Raw genomic sequence first — 24,237 nt, 5'->3', positions numbered from 1 at the left:
GTGTTCCAATGACACCCTATTCCCTATATAGTGGTGCATGGCCAAAACCCTATGGGCACTGTTCAAAAGTACTGCGCTACATAGGGAATAGGGTTCCATTTGAGACGCCATTTTAGTCTCTATGACGCTCCAGCTGAACATTAGTGCATAAATAGATCCTGTCCTATAGTGTCTCCATCAAAGTCAGACGACCACCCCCCACCACCATTAGATTACCCCAGACATCTGTGCCCTCCCCTGGCCTCAGCAGGCACTGCTCTGCCCAGCCTGACTCTGCTCTGCCTGCCTGAAGGGGAGGAGGAGGTAGAACCCGGGGCTCCAAGGTTTAGGGTGGAGGGGAGAGGGCAGTGACCCAGGAAATGATGCCTTCCCTGGGATCCGAGGAGACAGCAGGCAGGGCCCTGCCTCCAGGGCATGGAGATACTGTGGTTATTTTAGGTTATTATTATCAACTGGTCTGGGGCCTGCCTTGCGAATAGGATTGTAAGGGTGGAGGGACAGAGAGACAGAGGACTAATTATAGATCAGGTGCTAGAGAAAGCGTGAGAGTGACCAAGGAGGGTAGAGATGCAGATAGCTGTGAGTAGGTGCACATTTTGATTATAATCTTTATTATAGATTCTATACTAATAGATTGACTAAAGTATTTTTAAATTCATTAGTGTGGTGTAGTGTGTAGATGCGTTCCTTTGTCTCTGGATGGCACTGACTGATGGACTTCACATGAATGGTAAAATAGTTTATGTTAATGCTTACCCTGTTCCCTACATAGTGCACTACTTTTTGACCAGCGTCCTATGGGGAATAGGCTGCTATGGGCGCTGGTGCTATGGGCCCTGGTGCTATGGGCCCTGGTCAAAAGTAGTGCACTAAGTAGGGATTAGAGTGCCATTTGGGACGCAGCCCTGGTACAGGGTTCTACAGGGGCCATGTGCCTTCTATCAGGGAGCAGTGTTGGGGATGATGCACATTGCACAATTATCAGGGCTCAGAGTTTTGAGTGAGAATTTCACCTGTTCCCTACATAGTGCACTACATTTGACCAGGGCCCATATGGCTCTGGTCGAAAGTAGTGCACTATATAGGGAATAGGGTCATTTTAGACGTAGTCTATGTGTTGGATCAGTGCTCTCTTATGGAAGTTTGATGATACAGCCTGGTAATACGGTGTTGTTTTCCCCTTTCCTCTATAAGGATCATATACCTTTATCCAAATGTATCCAGCCCTGCATGTTGCTGATAGCTAGTTTCCATTAGACAGATGTGTAGTTTCTTACCATCAAAATGACCTGCAAGCCTCTGTTTCAGTAGTTTAAATCTGTCATGGCCAATGTTGCCATCGAATGCACATAACCACTGGCGTACCACACACCCCCGCAGCCCCCGCAAGGCTGGGGGGCCTAAAGGCATTTTGGCTGTTGGTTGGCCCCCTGGAAGTCACCCCCCCTCCCAGATAGCATATGAACAGGTCATAAACCAACAATGTGTAGAAGTACAGGAAATTAGCTGTAAAACTGCAACATTTTCTCTCGGCCTCATGGCAAAATATGTACACTAGTGAGAATGTAGTGCTATGTTATGTTGCTCCGGTTGAGGAGGAATAAACATAGTTTCCTCTGGCATCAATCAGCCAGCCAACAATAACACTGTCTGACTCACTCCGCTAGACTGTTAACAATAATGTCTGAGTCCCAAATGGCACCCTATTCCCTATACAGCACACTACTTATAGGCCCGGGTCAAAAGTAGTGCACTAAATAGGGAATTGGGTTCCATTTGGGACACAGGCAATTTTACAAACATTCAGGCTTGTTTAGAGTGTGCAGGACTGGAGTATGCTCTTAATGTCTCAGTACATAAACTAACCATGCTGTCTAGATAGATATGGAGGCACTACACAGAGGGAATCATAAAACTAGTACTAAAGCTTGTTAAAACTACGAGGCCTGACAAGAAGACTGCAAGGCACATACATACCATTGGCTTGGCTGTTTGATAACTTGGAGAAAGAAGAAGGAAGGGAAGCGCTGCTAGGATACAATATAGATCTTTGTAGATAGAAGGTGCTCTTTGGTAAGTGTCATAAAAAAAAACAGCAGGACCAAGGCACTCTCTATATAACTGAAATGGCTTCATTGTTATGGCATGTTCAATAGAATAAAACATTGAAGTGTTTTGGCATGGCCTTCCTTTTCAACATAGTCTTTGACCAAGATACAACTATAAAAGTGCAATATACTGTACAATTTCACTTGTGCAATGGTAAGTATGAGGTCAAATGTGTCCTTTAATGGTTATAAAAGGGCTGTCCGTATACATTCCCGGTAACAGTTTGCTCACCATTTATTTATCACTACTCCTACTTTTGTACATTTTTGTGAGCTAGTTATTCACAAATGTATGTTTATTTCCTTAAATATACTGTATTGTGTGATTATTCTTTTACCAGGTACTGTTGGAATGGTCATCTTTTTGTGAGAAATTACACTGGTCACTCAAAACATTTATGAAGTATTTATAAAGCATAAATAGCGCTCACTTTAGATTAGGGAGCTGCAAAAATCCTTTACTAATAATTAGTATCTAACTTCCTGGACAGGAAGTCTGATTGACTGCAGACCTCCAACACTAACCCATTGGTACAGTGTGCTTTTCTACAGTTATTATTATTATTGTTTACCTTAATTTAATCAGGAAAAGCTCATTGAGACACAGGGTCTCTTTTGCAAGGGAGACCTGGCCAAGAAGGCTGCAGTTGGCAATACATTACAAAATGAAGCAATAACGCACGAGGGGGTGTGGTATATGGCCAATATACCATGGCTAAGGGCTGTTCTTATGCACGACGCAACGTGGAGTCCCTTAGCCGTGGTATATTGGCCATATACCACAAACCCCCGAGGTGCCTTATTGCTATTATAAACTGGTTACCAACATAATTAGAGCAGTAAAAATACACGTTTTGTCATACCCGTGGTATAAAGTCTAATATACCATGGCTGTCAGCCAATCAGCATTCAGAGTTCGAATCACCCAGTTTTTAATGTAAAACATATTATACAATCATCCACACAATCCAGCCTTTTGGAAACATTTCAAATCAAATCAAATTTTATTGGACACATACACATGGCTAGCAGATGTTAATGTGAGTGTAGCGAAATGCTTGTGCTTCTAGTTCCGACAGTGCAGTAATATCTAACAATTCCCCAACAACTACCTAATACACACAAATCTAAAGGAGTGAATGAGAATATGTACATATAAATATATGGCTGAGCGATGGCTGAGCGGCATAGGCAAGGTGCAATAGATGGTATAAAATTCAGTATATACATATATGAGTAGTGTAAGATATGTAAACATTATTAAAGTGGCATTATTTAAAGTGACTAGTGAACAATTTATTAAAGTGGCCAGTGATTGGGTCTCAGTGTAGGCAGCAGCCTCTCTGAGTTAGTGATTGCTATTTAGCAGTCTGATGGCCTTGAGTTAGAATCTGTTTTTCAGTCTCTCGGTCCCAGCTTTGATGCACCTTTACTGACCTCACCTTCTGGATGGTAGCTGTGTGAACAGGCAGTGGCTCGGGTGGTTGTTGTCCTTGATGATCTTTTTGGCCTTCCTGTGACTTCGGGTTCTGTAGGTGTCATGGAGGGCAGGTAATTTGCCCCCGGTGATGCCTTGTGCAGACCCAACCACCCTCTGGAGAGCCTTGCGGTTGAGGGCGGTGCAGTTGCCGTACCAGGCTGTGATACAGCCCGACAGAATGTTCTCAATTGTGCATCTGTAAAAGTTTGGCAGGGTTTTGGGTGACAAGCCACATTTCTTCAGCCTCCTGAGGTTGAAGAGGCACTGTTGCGCCTTCTTCACCACACTGTCTGTGTGGGTGGATCATTTCAGTTTGTCTGTGATGTGTAGGAACTTAAAACTTTCCACCTTCTCCACTGCTGTCCCTTCAATGTGGATAGGGGGTACTCCCTCTGCTGTTTCCTGAAGTCCACAATCATCTCCTTTGTTTTGTTGACGTTGAGTGAGAGGTTGTTTTCCTGACACCACACTCCGAGTGCACTCACCTCCTCCCTGTAGACTGTCTCGTTGTTGTTGGTAATCAAGCCACCTACTTTTGTGTCATCTGCAAACTTGATGATTGAGTCGGAGGCGTGCATGGCCACGCAGTCGTGGGTGAACAGGGAGTACAGGAGGGGGCTGAGCACGCACCCTTGTGGGGCCCCAGTATTGAGGGTCAGCGAAGTGGAGATGTTGTTTCCTACCTTCACTTCACCTTCCTACCTTCCTACAGAAAGTCCAACACTATGGTGTTGAATGCTGAGCTGTAGTCAATGAACAGCATTCTGTAGGTATTCCTCTTGTCCAGATGGGATAGGGCAGTGTGCAGTGCAATGGCAATTGCATCATCTGTGGACCTGTTGGGGAGGTATGCAAACTGAAGTGGGTCTAGGGTGGCCGGTAAGGTTGAGGTGATATGATCCTTGACTAGTCACTCAAAGCACTTCATAATGACAGAAGTGAGTGCTACGGGGCGGTAGTCATTTAGTTAAGTTACCTTTGCCTTCTATGGTACAGGTTCAATGGTGGCCATCTTGAAGCATGTGGGGACAGCAGACTGGGATAGGTAGTGATTGATATGTCCGTAAACACACCAGCCAGCTGGTCTGTGCATGCTCTGAGGACGCGGCTAGGGATGCCGTCTGGGCCAGCAGGGTTAACACGTTTAAATGTTTTACTCACGTCAGCCACGGAGAAGGGGGAGTCCTTGTTAGCAGTCCTTGTTAGCGGGCCGCGGCGGTGGCACTGTATTATCCTCAAAGCGGGCAAAGATGGTGTTTAGTTTGTCTGGAAGCGTGAAGTCGGTGTCCGTGACAAGGATGGATTTCTTTTTGTAGTCTTTGATTTCCTGTTGACCCTGCCACATACGTCTTGTGTCTGGGCCGTTGAATTGCGATTTCACTTTGTCCCTGTACCGGCATTTCACTGGTCTGATTGCCTTGCGGAGGGAATAACTATACGGTTTATATTCAGCTATATTCCCAGACCTCTTTGGTTAAATGCGGTGGTTCGCGCTTTCAGTTTTGAGCGAATGCCACCATCCATCCACGGTTTCTGGTTATGGTAATTTTTAATAGTCACAGTGGGTACAACATTTCCAATGCACTTCCTAATAAACTCACTCACCGAGTCAGCGTATAGAATAATGTTGTTCTCTGAGGCTGACCAGAACATATCCCAGTCCGGCTGATCAAAACAATCTTGAAGCGTGCATTCCGATTGGTCAGACCAACGTTGAATGGTTCTAGTCACTGTTACATCCTGTTAGAGTTTCTGCCTATAAGACGGGAGGAGCAAGATGGCATCATGGTCGGATTTGCCGAAGGGAGGGCGGGGGAGGGCTTGGTATGCATCGCGGAAGTTAGAGTAGCAGTGATCGAGTGTATTACCCCCGCGAGTACTACAATCAATATGCTGATAATTTAGGTAGCCTTGTTCTCAAATTTGCTTTGTTAAAATCCCTAGCTACAATATATGCAGCCTCAGGATATATGGTTTCCAGTTTACATAGAGTACAGTGATGTTCCTTGAGGGCCGGCGTGGTGTCTGCTTGAGGGGGAATGTACACAGCTGTGACGATAACTGACGATAATTCTCTTCGGAGGTAATATGGCCGGCATTTGACTGTAAGGAATTCTAGGTCGGGTGAGCAGAAGGACTTGAGTTCCTGTATGTTGTTATGATTACACCGTGAGTCGTTAATCATGAGTCGTTAATCATTTACACTCCTCCTGAAGAGTGTTTTGCACCAGAGTTTTAATCTAGGTGAGCAATACTTAGTAGACTAGACAATTAATCTGCTGCACAAGAACCCTATGGGACAAAGACAAAACATTAAGAGTGCAGTAATATAAAGTGTGACACTCAGTCTTGGCCTCTATACTGTACCATCTCCACTTGTTACTGTAACCAGACCTAGGCCACTGACTCAGTAGTCTTTTAGACGGAGCCACTGGGAATGGAAGGCAACAATGAGTATTTAATGAAAAGAGAGAAAAAGTAACAAACTGGGAAATTATTAGTCTTTTGTCGAAGTCAAGGCCTTTTGTCTCCCTACATTTGTATTTTTTCACTCTATCTCTCTATCATGCACACAGAGTGTGAATTACGGGGGGCCCAGGTGGGTCTCGGACCCCCTGAATGAGACATGAGAACCACTAAATGCAACAAAGTCCAACTTTGGGGGGGGTCTCTAAATAATGGTAATTTGTTGTTTATAAAAGCTTATTCCAAATAAAATGAACACTCCCACCTCTGTGTCATGGTTTAAACCATTTTTTCCCCATGTGGCTGCACAGTCATTGGGCTGCACTTATCATTCTGGGAAAGCCCAGTGTCTCAACTTCTCTTTCTACAACAACGTCATTTTGTCAGCAAGACACATCAATTACTTCAGGCTACAAGAGTCTAGACCCAATGACAATCATCGAATGTCATTCCACTTTCTGGTGTTTTGTAACCGATGTCTCTTTCCATTTATCAGGTAGCCTACTTTTTGAAGTGATTTGTTTGACAATAAGATTAAAACATCACGACTGGTTGTATTCATGCCAAATGAAAAGGTAACACACTTTTATTAAGGTTAAATGACAGGTCTTTACTATTAGGGCCGCCTGAAAAATACCCGAACTTCACTGTATACTTTGCACTCTGCGTATACACACTTACACACACTCAGTCCATTGTCCTTTTCTCATAGTGGGTAGCTATGGAGTCTGTTGACATTTACTGTGCCATTGTTTCAGTCTCAACATGAATGTGTATCAAACAATATGTGGCCTTGCAGCCGGTCCAACACTGCAAAACTCGGCGCCAGCTCGGCGCTCCCTCTCCCCCTCTCCCCACACACACATGCACACGCACACGCACACACACGCACACGTCCCTTCTCCAACATGTCGGTTCTGTCCTGGTTCACAACAAGAGCTGAGCACCCCGGGAACGGAGTGGTAAGAGGACTGAAAACACTCACCTATCTTAGCGGTGGCGGTGAGGCCATTTCACTGTAACGTAAGCAGGGCTGATGGCTGGCAAAATAACAGGAGGAAAATGCTAATGCTCACCACACAGGGCTAGCAAATACAGAGATACAGATGTATTAAGTGAGAGCCTTAGAATGCAAGCACACTTAACATGGCTAACTGGGGCTGTGAGAGAGTGAACGTGCACTGTGTGTGTGTGTTTTTTGTGTGTGTGTGTGTGGGCGCGTGCATCTATACATCTGAATGTGCGTGAATGTCTGTTTGTATCTGCATCTGTAGCTCATCAGTGTGTGCTGATATTTCCCAATAGTACTGAACGGCCACTGCCTTCTGAATAGGAATGACCAGAGAACCCAGAGGGTTGAGGGATTCCTCTCCCATTCTCAGCTGCCGCCATCCCCCCCCACCCTCTCTCTTTCTCTCTCTCGCAGCATCTCTCGTCCAGTCCTCTCCCTTCCCCCCAACCTCCTCTCTCCCCGTCTCTCACCCCCCCACTCATGCTAATTTTCCCCTAACCAGATGCTCCTAATTTCTCTCCCGCATACAACAGACCTGTTCAATGTGACAGGAAAAGGAGGAATATGAAAAGAGGAAAGAATTCCATTCTCTCATTCCCTCATTCCCTCACTCCCTCACTCCCTCACTCCCTCACTCTCTCACATACACACAGAGATCAGAAATCCAAAGAGAGCAAATTAAAAACACACCCCAGAGAGAGAGAAAGAGATATAGAGGCTTCAGCCTCCCTAATCTAGAAGGAGGAAGAGGAGGGGATTCCATGATGTAGAGACCAGGGAACAGAACACAGGCATCTTTCTCTCCCCTACAGCACTGACACAACCACTGACTGTAAATCAACACACGCACACAAACAGTCCAACGTCTCCTCTAAAGCACACCCTCCCTAATAAGCCATTGTCTTTACAACCAAACAAAGGGACAGACAACAAGAAATGGTTAGAAAATGGTGGAAATGTGTGTCTTACCTCTGTAATGTGTGTGCTGCTCCCCTAGTGACGCCAGAGACATGCAGTCTGGTGGAGTAGTATCCACACGCTTACTGACTCTCCCTCTCACACACACACACACAGTCAGGCAGGCTAGCAGGAAGGCAGGCAGGCGCGCTCATACACACACACTCTCTCACTGTGCTGTGCTGTGGCTCCCTCTCTCATACACACACACTCCCTCACTGTGCTGTGCTGTGGCTCCCTCTCTCCTGCTCTGCTCTGGCTGCTCTCTCTTGCTGATCCAGCTGACATACGCCCTCCCCACTGCTGCTCAGTCTCCACCCTTCAGCCAGCACCAACCCCACACTACACACTGCCTACAAGAAGCTACCAGGAGCTCTCCTCCCTCCCCTCCCCCTCTCTCTTTCTGGTCGGCTATCAGACACAGTGCTTCTCTGAGGCCACAGGAAAAGGCTTGCCTGTCTTTTGTAAACACGGACTGTAAACAAACACATACCGTAGGTGCAGCTGACAGTGACACCCATGGCTTTTTCGTCTTTGCATGTAGACTGTTCATGTATTATGGAATATATTAATCTTCCTTCTTCTTCTTCCCTACTCTGACACTGTGCTGTTACCTGTCTGATACAGACACACACAGACACAGACACACAGACACACACACACACACACACACACACACACACACACACACACACACACACACACACACACACACACACACACACACACACACACACACACACACACACACACACACACACACACACGAGACCAGTGTGGGCTGAGCTCCTGTAATCAAAAGGCTTTCATCTTTAGACAACTGGAATATTAAATCCACAGAAGATTAAAGCAAAAAGAAGTTCCAGCCACCATCCCAGAGCAGAATCATCCTAACAAATACATGTGGACAAGCAGACACATGCACTAACAAACAAATACACACGCAGTTTATGCAAAGGCTTTGTGTGTGTGTGTGTGTGCTCAAACCCCTAGAGATATTATCTTACACACTGTTATCATTTTTTAAATAAAATATGCGCCGTTCTGGCTCGGACAAGGCTTACTTACTTAGTTATTCTTCATTCCCCAGACCTTGTGTATCCCACATTTTCTGTGAATCACCATTTCCTCAGCTCCATTCATGCTGATGTTATCCTGTGTGGAGAGTTGCACATAGCACACACAGAGAGAGAAAGGGAGAGTTTTTTTAAATTCAAGTGTAGGCTATTCTTATTATATGTTTATAGGCTTCATTTAATTTAGCCTAGATGTGTGCATTTCTATTACATATTTGTATATCTATTATTCAAATATTGTTAAATTGTAATACATTTTTAAAGCACTGTAGGTAATTTGAGCCATTCATTTATATTACAACATTAAGTGGACGGTGTTGTTTTCGTGCTTATTGATGCACATGTGTAGCAGGTTAGGGTTCCATAGCCGCAGGCAGAACAGTTGAAACTGGAGCAGCAGCATGACTAGGTGAACTGGGGACAGCCCGGAGTTATCAGGCCAGGTAGTTCTGAGGCATGATCCTAGGGATCAGGTCCTCCGGGAGGGGAGGGAGAGAGAAATAGAGGGAGCATGCTTAAATTCACACAGGACAAGAGACAGAAGAATTACACGAGATATAACCCCCCGGTACATAGACAATTGCAGCATAGATACTGGAGATTGAGACAGTCTGACGATGCCCCCAGACAGGGCCAACCAGGCAGGATATAACCCCACCCGCTCTTCCAAAGCACAGTCCCCACACCACTAGAGGGATATCAACAGACCACCAACTTACTACCCTGAGACAGGGCTGAGTATAGCCCACGAAGATCTACTCCACCGCACGAGCACACTACTCAATAAAAAAAACAATACACAAACGTAACCCCCTATCAAAATATAGCTACAAATGTTTTACTCCATCATCCAACCAATCCTCCTTTATTTTTTTAAATATTTATTTATTTATTTATTTTAATCCATTTTTTCATGTGACGCCCGTGGGCCTCCCGGTCGCAACAGAGCCTGGACTCGAACCCAGAATCTCTGGTGGCACAGCTAGCACTGCGATGCAGTGCCTTAGACCACTGCGCCACCCGGGAGGCACCAATCCTCCTTTATGGCAGTGAAATACGGGGCGCATATTACAGTCAAAATACACATCATGGGGCAAAACACCCACAGAAAAACTGCAAATTACACATCATGGGCCAAAACAATCCTACATGTAAACAGAAATTCAACCAACCACGCATGCAGAGCAGAACTAGGAAGACTTCCTCTTTTACTGCCCACTGAAAAAAGGGCACGGGAATGATGGGTGCACCTAGCCCAATCTGACGAATGGTCATACAAGCACAGAGTATTTATGGACAAGCGACTGCCCAGAGAGTGACCCCTTAACAAAACTAGCCCCAAAACACAAGATTAAAATTAACACAAGTGATCTGACCCCAAGGACAAAATGTACAGCTGGAGGTGAACAATATGAACGCATACATTAACTACTGGTGGCGTGAAGTTGAAGGTCAGAGAATGATGGAATGCTGCCAAACATTGGAAAGAGACTTCACTTCAGCTGAATACGTAACCCATTTAAAAGATCCCCAAAAAATAAAAACCTTGACCAAATGCAGAATTAGGGATCATAGCCTGGCAATTGAAACTGGACGGCATCAAAAAACATGGTTGGCCAGTGAGGATGTCCTCACTGTGGGCTAGGAGAAATAGAAAGCGAAGGTAACTGCCAAATTAAAGGAAACACTAACATAAAGTGTCTTTATAGGGCGCTGAGCCACCACGAGCCAGAACAGCTTCAATGCACCTTGACATAGATTCTACAAGTGTCTGGAACTCTATTGGAGGGATACGACACCAGTCTTCCACAAGAAATTCCATAATTTGGTGTTTTGTTTGATGGTAGTTGAACATGCCGTCTCAGGCACTGCTCCAGAATCTCCCATAACTGTCCAATTGGGTTGAGATCTGGTGACTGAGACAACCATGGTATATGGATTACATCATTTTCATGTGGATGAGGGCATTGTCTACCTGGGTCCATAGCATGGTAGCCAAAATAATGGCCAAAATAATGGCCTGCCCAGAGTTTTTATACAGTACATGACCCTAAGGATGATGGGATGTTAATTGCCTAATTAACTCAGGAACCACACCTGTGTGGAAGCATCTGCTTTCAATAGTCTTTGTATCCCTCATTAACTCAAGTGTTTCCATTATTTTGGTAGTTACTTGTATATATACAGTGCCTTCAGAAATTATTCACCCCCCTTGACTTTTTACACATTTTGTTGTTTTACAGTCTGAATATATAATTCATTAAATGTACCTTTTTTATTTTAATTGTATTATTATAGCAACACTTAACAAAGAGCTGCAGTTAGTTTCAGAATGGGTGGCAAGGAATAAGTTAGTCCTAAATATTTAAAAAACTAAAAGCATTTTATTTGGGACCAATCATTCTCTAAACCCCAAACCTCAACTAAATCTTGTAATGAATAATGTGGAAATTGAGCAAGTTGAGGAGACTAAACTACTTGGAGTAACCCTGGATTGTAAACTGTCATGATCAAAACATATTGTTACAGCATTAGCTAGGATAGGGAGTAGTCTGTCTATAATTAAGTGCTGATCTGCGTTCTTAACAGCACTATCAACAAGGCAGGTCCTACAGGCCCTATTTTTGTCGCACCTGTACTACTGTTCAGTCGTGTGGTCAGGTGCCACAAAGAGGGACTTAGGAAAATTGCAATTGGCTCAGAACAGGGCAGCACGGCTGGCCCTTGGATGTACACAGAGAGCTAACATTAATAATATGCATGTCAATCTCTCCTGGCTCAAACTGGAGGAGATATAGACTACTACATCACTACTTGTATTTGTGAGAGGTATTGACATGTTGAATGCACCGAGCTGTCTGTTTGAACTACTGACACACAGCTCAGACACCCATGCATACCCCACAAGACATGCCACCAGAGGTCTCTTCACAGTCCCCAAGTCCAGAACAGACTATGGGAGGCGCACAGTACTAAATAGAGCCATGACTACATGGAACTCTATTCCACATCAAGTAACTCATGCCAGCAGTAAAATTAGATTTAAAAAACAGATCAAAATACAGAGGTAGATGTGGTAGTAGAGTAGAGGCCTGAAGGTACACACTTAATATGTTGTGAAATCTGTTATGAATGTATTGTAATGTTTGTAAAATGTATAACTGCCTTAATTTTGCCTGAACCCCAGGAAGAGTAGCTGCCTTGGCAGCAGCTAATGGGCATCCATAATAAATACAATACAAATCTTTTGTTATGGCAAATCTAAATAAGTTCACAATTAAAAAGTTGCTTAACAAGTCACATAATAAGTTGCAGGGACTTTGTGTGCAATAATAGTGTTTAATATTATTTTTTGAATGATTACCTCATCTCTGTACCCCACACATATAATTATCTGTAAGGTCCCTCAGTCGAGCAGCGCATTTCAAACACAGATTCAACCACAAAGACCAGAGAGGTTTTCCAATTTCTCCCATAGAAGGGCACCTATTGGTAAAAATAAAGGAGACATGAAATATCTCTTTGAGCATTAATTACACTTTGGATGGTGTAACTCACTACAAAGATACAGGTGTCCTTCCTAACTCAGTCGCCGGAGAGGAAGGAAACCGTTTAGGGATTTCACCTTGAGGCCAAATTAAAACAGAGTTTAATGGCTGTGAACGGATAAAACTGAGAATGGATCAACAAAATTTTTGTTAATCCGCAATCCTAACCTAATTGACAGAGTGAAGAGAAGGTAGCCTGTACAGAAGAAAAAATCATCAAAAACATGCATCCTGTTTGCAACAAGGTACTAAAATAATAACACAACAAAATGTGGCAAAACAATTAACCTTTTGTCCTGAATACAAAGTGTTATGTTCTAGGCAAATTCAATACAACCACTCTCCATTTTTTCGAGTATAGTGGTGGCTGCATCATGTTATGGGGATGCTTGTAATCGTTAAGGACTGGGGAGTTTTTCAGGATAAAAAATAAATGAAATGGAGCTAAGCACAAGCAAAATCCTAGAGGAAAACCTGTTTCAGTCTGCTTTACACCAGACACTGGGAGAAGAATTCACCTTTCAGCAGGACAACAACCTAAAACACAAGGCCAAATCTACACTGGAGTTGCTTACCAAGAAGACAGTGAATGCTCATAAGTGGCCTAGTTACAGTTCTGACTTAAATCTACTTGAAAATCCATGGCAAGACCTGAAAATGGTTGTCAAGCAATGATCAACAACCAATTTGACAGAGCTTGAATAATTTTGAAAATAATAATTGGCAAATGTTGCACAATCCAGGTGTGGAAAGCTCTTGAAGACTTACCTAGAAAGACAGCTGTAATCGCTGCCAAAGGTGCTTCTAGAAAGTATTGACTTAGGGGTTTGAATATTTATGTAAATGTTATATTTCTGTAATTCATTTGTTTTAATGACGTGAATGCAGTGGCGTCTATTCATGGATGCCAAGGGAAGCCAGGCTTCTGTGTTTCATAATTCTCCTTCAATTCAAGAGGCTGAATGTATCTCACAAGAGAAAACATCTGAGCGAGCATAACAGCGCCCATCTGTCTCTCTACGTGTAGGCCATCTTTCTGATGCTGTCTGGTCCAAACGAGTATGACATTGTTGCTGCCCGTAGCATTGAAGGCAAGGGAAGCCAGCGAGCATCTGGCGTCCCTTGACAAAAAAAGTGTAAAACATTTTCCAATCAGCGTTGATCTAAACTGAGCGAGCTCTACTGTGAATGATCGTGGTTAAGGGAAGCCAGTTTGGATTTGGTGTCACTCCTATCAAATCCCATTGAGAGCATACGTCATTGACAGAAACACTTGAATTGTTTCATCTTGTTGTGTTGTTTTCCTCCACTGGCTAGCTAGCTAAAATTAGCCCTTTCCTAAATTAGCCATGGATGGAGATAGCGATTTGGACTTGTGGTTTTACTTAATTCTTCATTATGGCCAATGATTATAATGGCGATTCTGATCCAATCATTCATTTGTACATTGTTGTGCCCCTGGCCTGAGAGGATGGAAGTTAAATATGTAGCTAGATGTAGAGGGCTAATGTTAACTAGCTCACGTTGCCCATGATTGGAAATTAGGCTAGCGAGCTAGCATTTTAGCCAGGTAGCCCTAGGACAACAGAAAAATAATTGTGTACTGTATGACAGAGTGATAGACTGTTTCGTCAAGGAGGATGGCATTGGCGTTTCTCTACAAGTAGGGAGAGTCAACATGTTTTTCTACTTACACACACACACACGCACGCACGCACACACGCACGCACGCACGCACACACACACACGCATACACACGCATACAGAAATCAGAACCATGGACAGCCACATCATATTTAGCTTACGTTGATTGGACTAAATCGTTTTTGGTATCTTTTAGTTGTCACTGTATTAGACTAAGCAGAGGTGATTTGATGATGTTGAGATGTTAAAGTTGAAATTATGCTGGAATAGTGGAGGCAGCTCCTGTTTTCTTTACATCATGTGGCGCAGTGGTCTAAGGCACTGCATCTCAGTGCAAGAGGCGTCACTACAGTCCCTGGTTCGGATCCAGGCTGTATCACATCCGGCCGTGATTGGGAGTCCAATAGGGTGGTGCACAATTGGCCCAGCACCGTCCGGGTTTGGCTGGAGTAGGCCGTCATTGTAAATAAGAATCTGTTCTTACTGTAACTGACTATCCTAGTTCAATAAAAATTAATATATATATATATATATTTTTACAAAAACTTCTCTGTGGTTCTAAATCAATAGTTTAGATATAGGTCCGAAAATGTCAGAAAAATTAACTTGCATGACCATCATGTAGGTCATGTAACTGTTTGTTACTGTACATGCAAAATGCTTAGTGGACTTCACTGGACAGAGGTTGCTATCCGGTTTTGTGATAAAAAAAAAAGGTGTGGTTGAATTTATTCTGCCACTGTGTCTTGCATATGAATTAACAGGTTTAGAGCAAGCAGTGGTGCCACCCCACTCAGTAGTGGGGAGGGGGGGGGCACCACTACTGAGTGAATGACAAGGTCAATGTTGCCAAAGTGAAGTGATAACAAATAAAATTATGAAAACAACAGCGACAACATAATCTTCATAATTGTTGTGTGTATCACTTCACTTTGCAACATTGACCTTGTTATTCATGCCATTAAACCATATTGGATTTGAGAGAGAGGGGGGAGAGACACACAGAAAGAGAGAGAGATGAGAGAGAGATTTTTATTAAAGTGTAGGCCATTCTTTTTATATATTTATCGGACGCCTTTTTATTTAGCCTAAATGTGTGTATTCTTATTACATATTTGCATATGCATTATTAAAATATTGCTGTTTCGGCAACAGAAAAGACGGGAGTACTAGGGGAGACCAGAGAGTATTTTTTGTTAGCTAGCAGGTTTGGAGTTGATTCCATTTTGATTCAGTCAATAAACTGAATATTTCCTCAATGCTTTTCAGTGACAGAAACTGGAATCAGATTCAGAATCAACTGAATTAAAATGGAACGGACCCGAGACCTGGCGAGGTGGTGTGTAATTCACTCAGTAGTGGTTGCTCTGGAAGAGGGATTGTTTAAAGCCAGGTCCCAAATGGCATCCTTTGCGTCCCAAATGGCATCCTATGCCTATTCTCTATGTAGTGCACTACTTTTTAAGAAATGCCAAAAGTAGTACACTACAGAGAGAAATAGGGAGTCATAAGGGACACAACTGCCAGAGAGAGACATCAAAGTTATAGGCCACAACCTCCACGGAATACAACAAGATAAAGCATGAGATTTGTTGATTTGTAATCTGATTATCGTGTCTTATTATCGGCTCAAGGGATCATCTCTGAACCCTGTTTCGGTGTCACTGAGGCTGTTTTAGTTAATGAGCTAGTTTAATAAGCACTGGATTACTAATCCCTCGGATAGAGGACACTCTCTCCCAGATATGGCTATTACAATTATACATTGGTATAGTGAGGGTAGACTAATGTTTGTGACAGAGGAGGGAGAGGGGAGAAGAGGAGCAGAAACAGTTCCTCCTTCCCAGATATACTACAGGCTTCTGTTTTATTTTCATAGTTATTAGGATACTGCAATTATACATTGGTATGGGGTGGTAGGCTAGTGTTTATGGCAGAGGAGGGAGAGGGGAGACAAGCAGCAGAAACAGACATTCCTGAAACATAAAAAACCAAAATAAGAAGAAGCTTTGACAGAAAAAACGCTATCCGAATTCTAAGAGATAGTAAGAGGATGTATGCTTGAATGGGTCTCCTGTTGAAGAGTGTGAGTGTGTGGGCAACAGGCCATGGGGCGGGGTTGGTTTGGTTGGCATCAGGGAGGGGGTAGAGAGGGGGTTGGGGGATTTCAATTCTGCTTCGTGACCATCTGGCTCCAGCAGCAAGCGGTTGTCCAGGACACGGTAGGGGAGAACGGTCCTGCCCTGATGCCCCATGGGATTAATGAGAGGTCAGTCAGCACGGTTGGACTGGAGACACTACAGTCACCTAAACACACAGACATGCACACACACACACACACGTCTCTAATGATCTGCCAGCAGCCTTTGTGCTGAATTTCGGAATCATCCTGCGCCGCGTAATCATATAAAAAATATATGCATGTTTAGTAAGAATTACATATTATTTGGTGAGACAAAAGACAGAGAAAAGAAGAGAGCGAGAAAGTAATCGAGACATGGGGAGAGAGAGCGAAAGAGAGAGAAAAGGAGAGAGGCTGATAAAAATTGATTTCCCCGTCTGTGTTGCCGTGGCGACAGTGGTGGATGGTGGATGACTGATTTCCTGTACAGCTGTGTAGCTGGGGGAGAAAGGGGGGAGCAAAGCATGAGGAGGGGTGAAGAGAGAGGGGGACACTATTGACGTCATAGGCTGGGGGAGGAGCTTAGATGTCCATGTTTCCTGTAGATTTGAAACCACATCTGATCTCTCCACTCCTCTGTGTTGTTGCATGGAAGGATTGGCTTCTTGAATTGACAGTTATTACAATTCACGACGGAATTTGTCGGATACAATAGTGAATATACAAACAATTGGGAGATGAGGTTGAAGATGATGTTGAATGGAGGGTTATGATGTTCCAACCATCATACTGAGAGAGGAGAGATAGAGGGAGAGAGAGAGAGGGGGGGGGGGGGGTGTCCCTATTGTGTACAATGTTATTCATGTTCTCTTTAACCTATCCACCCACACACAGCATCTCTCTCCACGAGAAACACTCATCCAAAGCACAACACAACTCTCCATCCCACTCAAGTACTGTAGTGTAGAGCAAAACTCAACTATTGGGAACCCTTGCTCATATACTCTTACGCACAAAGTGTGCTATACACAGTTCCCTCATATACTCATATACACATGCTTATAGTTATAAGAAACCAATGTAACTTTTTATCACACTCAAGTAAATAGTATACTGTACAGAAAAGCCAACCACTCTCGTACACTCACACATGTACACACTATTCCCTCTTACACATAGGCTATACTAAAGTCATACTACCTCTGAGGAAGTACAGTTCCCGCTCAGCCCAGTCAAAACTGTTCGCTGCTCTGGCACCCCAATGGTGGAACAAACTCCCTCACGACGCCAGGTCAGCGGAGTCAATCACCACCTTCCGGAGACACCTGAAACCCCACCTCTTTAAGGAATACCTAGGATAGGATAAAGTAATCCTTCTAACCCCCCCACCCCTTAAAAGAGTTAGATGCACTATTGTAAAGTGGTTGTTCCACTGGATATCATAAGGTGAATGCACCAATTTGTAAGTCGCTCTGGATAAGAGCGTCTGCTAAATGACTTAAATGTAAATGTAATATAAGTAACAACTATGACTTATATCCTTGGAGCCGGAGCACATAGGGAGGGACTAGAGAGAGATAGGCATGTCACATCTATGTGCAATGTGTGTGTGATGATGTTGCTTCATGTTCCCGCATCTCCATTCGACCCTTCTACAGACCGCACTGCTCTGCCTTGGTGTTATAGGAACACAGCCAACACTGTCACCTGCTGGCTAACTAGGGTATGACAAGGTAGAACAACTGCTGAGGTAAGCTCTTCTCTGTGGGCAGCAGAGGGCAGCATGTCTTCATGGATACAGCATCTTGGCTTTTCCCAGTCTTCTCAGAATGTCGATCGGGAGAGCAGAGGACTCAGTTTGAATCCTTTAAAATACCCTACTTAAAGTAATTAATGATCTAACATTATTTGGACGGGTGACTCTACTACATAGCTTTGCTTCGATAAACCAACTGTTAGATCAGTGAATACTTCACGGAAGGGTTAAACTATTCACTGAACCTAACAGTTGGTTTACATTTGAGTCATTTAGCAGACACTCTTATCCAGAGCAACTTACAGTCATTGCATTCAACCAAGTTAATTAAGTAGGGGAATCATAGTCATTGACAGTAGATCCATCTTCGAAATAGCCGCTATCAGAATTGGTTTCAGGAAGAAAATAAGGTCAATGTTTAAAGTCTTCAAACAGGGCCAGTGTGTTTGACTGTCTGCTGTTTTTATTGCTCTGTCTGTTATATAATAATGGCTTCCACAAGATTGACCAAACATCAGAGAGGACAGGACAGCTCGATTTTGGCAAATAAATGTACCTTTTTATTGAATATTGTTATGGGTATTATTACCAAGACGGCACGCACCAGACTTCATATTTAACAAAACATTTTCACTACTACAGGGTTTGACCCCAAAAAATGTTTTTCCAGAAGGGAGATCCTTTCACAGAAAGGACTATGGATACTTAGTGCAGATATACAGACACTTCCTCAGTGTCAGTATGGCCGTGTATATACAGTGCATATCATAAGCATTCACCCCCCCCCCCCCCTGGATTTTTTCACATTTTGTTGAGTTAACAAAGTGGGATTGAACTGGATATAATTGTGATTTGTTGGTACATTTTTATCACTACCCCACACACACAATTATGTGTAGGGTCTCTCGGTCGAGTAGTGTATTTCAAGCACAGATTCAAACACAAAGACAAGGGGGCTTTTCCAATGACTCACAAAGAATGACACAGATGGGTAAAAAGCAGACACAGAATATCCCTTTGAGCATGGTAAAGTTATTAATTAAGCTTTGGATGGTGTGTCAATACACCCAAGACACAGGTGTCCTTCCTAACGGAGTTGCCAGCAGAGGAAGGAAACTGCTCAGGGATTTCACCATGAGGCCATTTAAAAAAAAGTAACAACGTTTAAAGGCTGTGATGGGAGAAAACTGAAGCTAGACCAACAACATTGTAGTTACTCCACAATAGTACCCTAAATGACAGAGTGAAAATGCTCTAAACAATTCATACTGCAAAAAATGTGCCAAAGGAATGAATTTTTTGTCCTGAATAAGTTTTATGTTTGGGGGAAATTCAACGCAACACATCGCCGAGTACTATGCTCCATATTTTCAAGCATGGTGGTGGCTGCATCATGTTATGGGTATACTTGTCATCGGCAAGGATTAGGGAGTTTTTCCAGGATAAAAATAAACAGAATGGAGCTAACCACAGGCAAAATCCTAGAGGAGAACCTGGTTCAGTCTTCTTTCCACCAGACACTGGGAGACAAATTCATCTTTCAGCAGGACAGTAACCTAAAACACAAGGCCAAATCTACACTGCAGTTACTTACCAAGGAGATGTTCCTGGGTGGCCTAGTTACAGTTTTGACTTAAACCTGCTTGAAAAGCTAATGGCAAGACTTGAAAATGGCTGTCTAGCAATGAACAACAACCAACTTGACAGAGCTTGAAGAAGTATGAAAGAATACTGGGAAAATATTGCACAATCCAGGTGTGCAAAGGTCTAAGAGATTTACCCAGAAAGTCTCACAGCTGCAATCGCTGCCATAGGTGTTTCTAACATGTATTGACTCAGGGGGGTTACATATTTATCTAATCAAGACACACTGTCCATGACATAGACTGACCAGTTGAAAGCTATGATCCCTTATTGATGTTGCCTGGTAAATGCACCTCAATCAGTGTAGATGAAGGGGAGGAGACAAGTTAAAGAATAATTTGAGACAATTGAGTCATGGATTGTGAACGTGTGCAATTCAGAGGGTGAATGGGAAAAACAAAAGAGCCTTTGAAGGGGGTATGGCAGTAGGTGCCAGGCGCACTGGTTTGAGTGTGTCATCATGAACTGCAACGCTGCTGAGTTTTTCACACAACAGTTTCCCATGTGTATCAAGAATGGTCCACCACCCAAAGGACATCCAGCCAACTTGACAGCACTATGGGACAGCATTGGAGTCAACATGGGCCAACATCCTTTTGGAACGCTTTTGACACCTTGTAGAGTCCATGCATAACAAATTGAGGCTGTTCTGAAGGGGAAAAAAATAGGGTGAAACTCAATATTAGGAAGGCGCTCTGTTTTGTACACTCAGCGTATATGTGTGTCCTATTTTCCGTTAATTGAAATGTACATGAGTATTTTGTGTAGATCATTGACAACAATACATTGTGAAGAAATCCACGGGGGCTGAATACTTATGATATGCACTGTAGCCTAAGTCACCAAAGTAGAGAGTTTATCCGAATGCAAAAGTTTTCAGGTTGTGGTTCTGTTTTTATGGCTATGTACCTGGACACACACTGGGTTAATATATCACCAATAATCTACCAGAAAAATATTCATTTCAACATATCTTTCTGTTTCTCAGATACCCATTATTAATGAGTAGAAATAACAAGTAACATCTTGTTGGAAATAAAGTGTTACAGCATTAATTTTTGCTTTGAAATTACACGACGATATCAAATTCATAAGTGTATTAATTATTACACATTTCTTTCCAACAATTGTTTCTTGCTGCCTTGGCCTGATCTGTGTTTCTAGGCCAAGATGCTTTGCTCAGTATTCTAGGCCAACGTGTCCAGCTGATGAGACCAGCTGTGAAGAGAAGTGAAAATGTCAGGTCTCTCCATTGTACCACAGCAGAGCTGCTTCTGAAACATTCTAAAGGTTCTAGAAGGTTCTTTTAGAGGGCTCTAGAATGTTCTAGAATAAAGCTCTCTGGAGCAGCAACGGAAAAGCTCAGCTAGAATGTTGATCCACACTAACAAATTATTGCTTAACTGAGGCACACAGTAGTTTTGAATTCCAAATACATAATGAAGTAGTAATTTGTTTTGTTCGTTACTCTAGAGATATTAGACCATGTGAATGAGGTTTGGAATACAACTGTACATGCCTAATGTACTATTACTACACATAAAATGAGGTCACTGAAACGGTCTTCTCAATAAGGTTTACTGACTGGGGTAGAAATGCAAAAATAGTGAATGCAAGACAAATTTGGAAGACAAACGCTAGATCCAATTTACATTGAGTAGGTACGGTTCGGAGAAATCTCTATGACGATAGCGAATAAAAGAGGCAAGAGAGGGCAGTCTTGTCTGTTTCCACACCTTAACGGGAAGTAATGTATAAGAAATCTATATTTGTGTAGTGTTGGGTTTCACACCTTGGCTCTTGGCCAATTAACTGAGCAAAGCAAAAAATGATTAGGTATCAACGTTCTTCAGCTACTGTAAATTGAAATTACGACTATTCCTGGGTAAAAAGGGGCCCAATATTGAAAATAAGTGAATTTGGTGTCACAGGGTTGAAACACTGTCACATTACACTCCCCGGACAGTTTATTAGGTACATCACAGCGTCTAAGGTTTACATCCAGTCAGAGGAAGTCCTGTGGGCGAAAACAGCTTGTTGATGACGGAGGTCAAAGGAGAATGGCAAGAATCGTGCAAGCTAACAGGCGGGCCACAAACAGATAAATAGTGGCGCAGCAGTGGTGTGCAGACCGGCATCTCGGAATGCACAACTCGTCGATCCTTGTCACGGATGAGTTGGAACAGGCTGTTTGCAGCATAAAATGTACCACCATCCAATCTACAGCGTGATGCCATTGCGAGAACCAACATCTCTGTGGAATGTTTCCGACACCCAAATAATTCAGGCTGTTCTGGAGGCAAAGAGGGGTCTGACCCGGTATTAGATGGGTGTACCTAATAAACTCTCCTGTGAGTGTACTTTGCGTATAATACTGACACACACCAACTGCACACAAAGAATACCTTTTCAACATATACAACAAATCTCACAGTTCTAAAACACTCCATACAAAAAATATGACACTTTCTACTTCCAATCAGCTAAAATTATGAAATGAAAACAAACAAATGTAACAAGTTCCAATTTAAAATAATTATCGAGACAAAACAAACAAAAGACAGTTTTAAAGGACTAACAAACACAGCCGAGTAAAAAAGAAAAAAACTACCAACATATAGAAAGAACTAAGTCAAAATGTCAGTGTGTGTGTGTGTGTGTGTGTGTGTGTGTGTGTGTGTGTAGATTACATCTAAGCGCTTTCCTCAGCTCTGTACACAGACAGACAGGTGAGGGCATGTAGAAACTCATCTTGCTCCAAGCATCAGACCTGGCACAGCCAATGATGTAGTCGGGAAGTCTTGAACCAGCCCATGACGTCATCTGGGCTACATTTCACATGACAGGTACCTGACTACCACAGATTTAAATAACTCTGACACGTTTAACATAAAGCTAGGCTAGGGATGGTAGATGACATTAGAGTAATCCCCTTCAATGATTATTGGTTAATCTGCTAAAACTGTTTGAATAACGATGTTTAAACTCTGAAGTCAATGATTAAAAGGTCCAATGCAGCCATTTTTATCTCAATATCAAATCATTTCTGGGTAACAGCTAAGTAGCTTACTGTTAGCAGTTAAAATGGTGAAAAAGAAACAAAAATAGCTTCTTAGCGAAGAACAATAACTTTGCTAGGACTGTGGGAGTGTTCTGAGTGGGGAGGGGAAAACTAACTGTTATTGGCAGAGGTTTGGAACTCTTTCTTATTGGTCTATTAACTAATTTACCGCCTGGTGATGTCACCAGGCAGGCTAAAACTCCATCCCACCAAAACAGGCTAAAATATCAGGCATTCTTTTTAAACAGCTTACACTAAAAGGGCATTATCATAATTTTCACAGTATTGTTCCATCACCATAGTGTGGCAATGTATAGAAAAACACAGAAAAATCAAATTTTTTGACTGCACTGGGCCTTTAAATACCAATGTACTTCTGACCAAGAATAAAGTTACAGATGAAGAGCTTAAAATTGACATTAAAACTGATCTCTGTGACTCATGTGGGCGTGTTGCGTTGCTTAGGGAGAAGCTGTGATTTGATTGTCAAGGCATGGTTGTGGTTCAGGGCCTGCATAGGTGATGAAGGCACATTGGGTGTGTTCATAATATCAGTCTAGTCGTTACACTAGGACACAACTCTACAGGGGAACTGTTGACACATTGCACTTCCTTGTAAAGAGAGGAGCGGTGGCGCGTCACTTCTAATCCCTTGTGACAGACTAGCGCACGCTGGATTTGGTTCTGGGCTCCCAGATTATGTCACATCATACATACTTCATACTAGAGACAGAGGGATGGAAGGGAGACACACGAGAACAAGGACATCATTAGCGTTCCTTGTTCTAAAATATTCTGAGACCAATCCAAATTCCCTCCTCTGGATCAACCTCTAGATTCTGAAACGATACAGAACCCGCTCATGGTGATGTCATATCCTGTCATGGATTCAGGAGGCTGTATCATTTCATTGGTTGGTTGGTTAAACACTAAAATAGTAATAATGTGGACATGAGGACTTGGAGCCAAGTGGCTTTTCTTTTTGTGTTTAGTGTAACTTGTCTTTGGTTCATAGCACATCTAGCTTGACTATCAATGAGAGTTCCCTTCTTTCTGTAGGGAAAGAAGAGTGGGATCTACTCTCCATGGCAGAATATTTTGATATGTCGGCTGTGTGTGTGTTTGTTTGTTTGCACTGCATTAGTAAAGTCGAAGTAGGCACACGCAAGTGTGTTAACATCAGAACTGAAGTATTATAAGAATCAGATCCAGAAAACATCTGGAGAGAGTACATGCTTTGGAAACGCAGACAGTCAGAGTTTGTTTGAATAAAAAAGTGATGGTGAGATATTTCGACATTCCCTTACTTTTCCTTTTACACTCCATTCCCAACCAGCATCGGTCCAATTAAGGCGCAGATAGG

The 24,237-nt window shown here is 42.9% G+C and overlaps 1 protein-coding gene across 3 annotated transcripts in view; it reads right to left on the bottom strand.

Annotated features, from left to right (window-relative positions):
• LOC139553178 (guanine nucleotide-binding protein G(I)/G(S)/G(O) subunit gamma-2) overlaps positions 1 to 8,269 on the bottom strand; it is a 32,214-nt gene extending 23,945 nt beyond the window's left edge. Inside the window, exon 1 of one of the 3 annotated variants that reach the window (XM_071365207.1) lies at positions 8,036 to 8,269. The gene's annotated coding sequence lies outside the window, so the exon portion shown is untranslated. The remainder of the gene's footprint in view (positions 1 to 8,035) is intronic. The other 2 variants (XM_071365208.1, XM_071365209.1) reach the window with 2 other exon arrangements.
• Between the last annotated feature and the right edge of the window lie 15,968 nt (positions 8,270 to 24,237).

This window comes from Salvelinus alpinus, chromosome 25 (assembly GCF_045679555.1).
Source record: "Salvelinus alpinus chromosome 25, SLU_Salpinus.1, whole genome shotgun sequence".
NCBI lineage: Eukaryota > Metazoa > Chordata > Actinopteri > Salmoniformes > Salmonidae > Salvelinus > Salvelinus alpinus.
Note: the sequence above shows the minus strand (reverse complement) of the source record. Positions and strands in the feature narration are given on the sequence as shown.